This window comes from Lontra canadensis, unplaced genomic scaffold, assembly GCF_010015895.1.
Source record: "Lontra canadensis isolate GAN:19392208 unplaced genomic scaffold, GSC_riverotter_1.0 scaffold4, whole genome shotgun sequence".
NCBI classification, from domain to species: Eukaryota; Metazoa; Chordata; class Mammalia; order Carnivora; family Mustelidae; genus Lontra; species Lontra canadensis.
In genome coordinates, this window is record NW_022630998.1 from 30,482,476 (window position 1) to 30,485,920 (window position 3,445).

At 36.8% G+C, this 3,445-nt stretch overlaps 1 non-coding gene across 1 annotated transcript; it reads right to left on the reverse strand.

Moving 5' to 3' along the window:
• Positions 1-274: 274 nt before the first annotated feature.
• On the reverse strand, positions 275-376 carry LOC116863978. Its single transcript, XR_004381882.1, has one exon. It is a non-coding gene; the product is annotated as a U6 spliceosomal RNA (small nuclear RNA).
• Between the last annotated feature and the right edge of the window lie 3,069 nt (positions 377-3,445).

Consider the following 3,445-nt stretch of genomic DNA (forward strand, 5'->3'; position numbering starts at 1 on the left):
CCATCCCAACCATAGTCTGAGGACTAATGATAATGAAACATCATAGAAGACTGTAAAAACACCGGAGAATATTGTTCTGTGATAGTGAAGGGCAAAAAGTGAAAAGTTGTTTTTTTTTGGTAAAGTAAAAATCAATAAACACAAGTGGCAGGTAGAAATGAAAGTACATTTTTTCTAGGTTTGGGTGAATGAAATAATGAAATAATGAAAAAAATGAAATAATCAGTGAGACTTCTTTTTCTTTCTTTCTTTCTTTCTTTCTTTCTTTCTTTCTTTCAATATAGAATATCTTACGAATTTACATTCATCCTTGCACAGAGGACATGCTAATCTTCTTTGTACTGTTTTAATTTTAGTATATGTGCTGCCGAAGCCGGTATAGTGGGATCTTTATTTCAACTCAGTACTGGCAGAGGATGAGCTATCAATAAATGCATTTTTAATGGATACAAATGGTTGATATACTTACTTTTCTTAAGTATATTCTCATCAACCTTATAATTTGTAAGTGAATTAGCAAATTTCCTTCTCTTAATTTTTTTTATTTTTGCTCACAAGATGTTATTGGTAGACTGATCCTTTAAGAAAAATGAAATCTGAATCACAAGATAAATAATAGAAAGAGAAGAAAGACCTGAGTCCATTTCCAACCTCCCAGTGAAGGAGCTGTTAGGTCGGGAGTGGTGGTGGTGGGGGGCGGGTTCAAAGGCAGATGTCTTCCTGCTTTGCTTTTTCTCTTTACCTCCTCTCTTTCCTCCTCTCCCGGGTAACTAGCCTAAAAATTAAGGAAATTTCTATGTGTAAAAAGATGTTAATTGTTTTGGGATCAGCATATCTGTAAAACTGCAGCCTGAGCAGATCTAAGCTTTCCTAAATTAGTCCACATGTCAGCCATTAAATGTTGGCCACGAACTTACAGCCAAGTGAGAAATGGAGGCTGATAGAAACAATTCAAGTGAAGGTAAGTTAAGGGATTTTGCCCTAGTAGACAGACAGAGTGGGTGGGGGGTAGAGGGGGTGAATAGATTTGAAGCACCCCTTGTCTAGGACTGTGGAAACAGGGAAGACATTCATGCTTAGGGGGAATTTCTCTTGGCATTCGGCCACAGTTATTTTGGGTCCAATCATGCTAGACTTTTCAATCAGAGGGAGTAACTTCCTTGTAGAAATGGATATCTGTAAAGCAATCACAGCTACCTGTCTGGTGGATATACACACTAGAGGAAGACAGGCCAATCTCCCTCAAGAATCTAACAAAGACCTCTGTCACTTTTCTTCCTTCACAGTTTGACTTTGCAGGTTTCTACCTGTCTACATGGATAATAATGCAGAGGAAAATAGCTCAAATTCTTAAAAAAAAAAAATGGCTTGAATGCAATGCTAACTTCATTTGAATATTTAGTCTCAACCAAATAGCTCCCTTTGGTGATCTTTCTTCCAAGCAAAACAGTTGACAGCAAAGAAAGTCTTCCAGTCCCAGCATGCTTACCTATTCACTTTCGTCTTAGAGCCTGTGGTTTGCCCTGACACAATGAACAAACATAGAGTTTCAGAGAATAAGAGATATTCTTGGGAAAAGACAGGTATGAAAGCTGCTATTTATTTTAAAAGGGCAGGTTAAGGTTATGTATCTTTTGAGTTTGGGAGAGGCACATCAATCCAATATGCAGAAGAAACATTATTCTCTAGAATTATTATTTCACAAAACAAATGAAAATATCATTTCAAAGTTTGGAATTTTGGTAATTATAAAACTTCTTTACCTAAGTAATGAGTTTTTCTTGAAAGAAAGAAAGAAAGAAAAAGGAAGGAAGGAAGGAAGGAAAAAGAAAGGGAAGGAAAGGATAAAGGAAGAAAGAAAGGAAAAGAAATTAACCTAATGACATCCATATCTTTTCGGTTCATTTACATGTTTAATGTGAAGAATTACCATCTATTTAACTCTAGTGGGACTCAGGTACTACAGAGACATTTACAATGCTGATTTTCTCTGCTCTATTTCCTCTTAAAGTATTTATCTGGAAACACTGGCTTCTTAATTAATCTCCCTTTTCCTTCTTTATCCTTAGAGTGGAACTCTGGAAGGAAGGTCATGTACTGTCTGCCCTTGAATAATCTGCACAATGTATTATAAAGCAAGATTCTTTGGCCTTAGTTTAGATCTCCTGACTTTCTGGGTTTGAAGACCAATATTTTGTATTTTTAATAAACTCACCAGGTGAAGCACACTAGAATTTCAGAATTCTTTCATAGTGGGGAAAATTTACCTTCTAGGGAGTGGCAGCTTTAACTTAAAAATGGGACATAGGAAGGGAACTCAGAGCTTCCTAGCCAAAGGTACACACAATCATGCTTCAGGTAGAAGTGTTGCAAATTTACACACTAAAAATGCGTATTTCCAATAGTATTTCAAGGGAATTTATCATACTTGTAATTTATCAGCAGAATTAAATGAATTGGGATATCCTTATATACAGATATATGCTTACCATATATTTTCCTGGAAACATGAGGATGACTGGTGTTTGTCCATGTGGAAGAGAGTAAGCTGAAGCCTGACATGGGAGGGGAAAGCAATAGGTAAGGAAGCCCATTAGCTCTGCACAGCACTGGAGATGTGTGGCTCTTAGAATCACAGGGACAATGGACAGTAGGAATGAAACAGGGGGCATGGGATGGAGGATTCACTGAAATACAAAATAGAGACTACCTGGTCAATGCCTTCCCTTCCCCCAAAACACAGCCCTCCTGGTTGCCAGACAGATACTCCTTGAACAAATGAACAAATAATAAAAGGAAAAGGATCTTTTCTCATGCTATGGAATGAGCGATCTAAGAAGAACCAGGACAGCCAGGAGGGGCACTGAAGCCAGTGACTCTGTCCTCTAATGTGACAGCCAGCTCCTTGACCACTCATCCTAAAGAGCAGTTGGCTAGTCATCAAGCCCTGCCTACCATCAGAAAGCTCACAGACTGACACTTCCATGGCCTGTGCTTAAATACAAATGAGAAATAAGGGGCGCCAAACTTGAGAAAACCCCATAACAACAACACAAAGAGAAGAAACAAAATTAGCAGCAGAGAAAAGCGATCCTGCAGAATTTAGAAAAAAAATCTTCTTAAGTAATATTACAAAGATCAGAGAAGATTCTGCATCCAAGAAACAAAAACAAGATGCAATGAGAAAAGAAAAATTAGAGAACAAAAAGAGATCCAGATATACTTAGAAAAATGTTTTCTGAAATTAAAAAAATAAAAGGAAAAAATTGCAAAAGTTGAAAGAGACTGTTGAGAAGTAAATATCCTAGAATAAAAATTTAAAAAGATAAAAAAAAAGTGAGAAAAGTTGTAAGACATATATGATAATTCAGAAGTTCAACATTCTATTCATAGGAATTTTAAAAACGGACCAGAGAAGTCAGAGGGGAAGAAATGAAATAGAGAG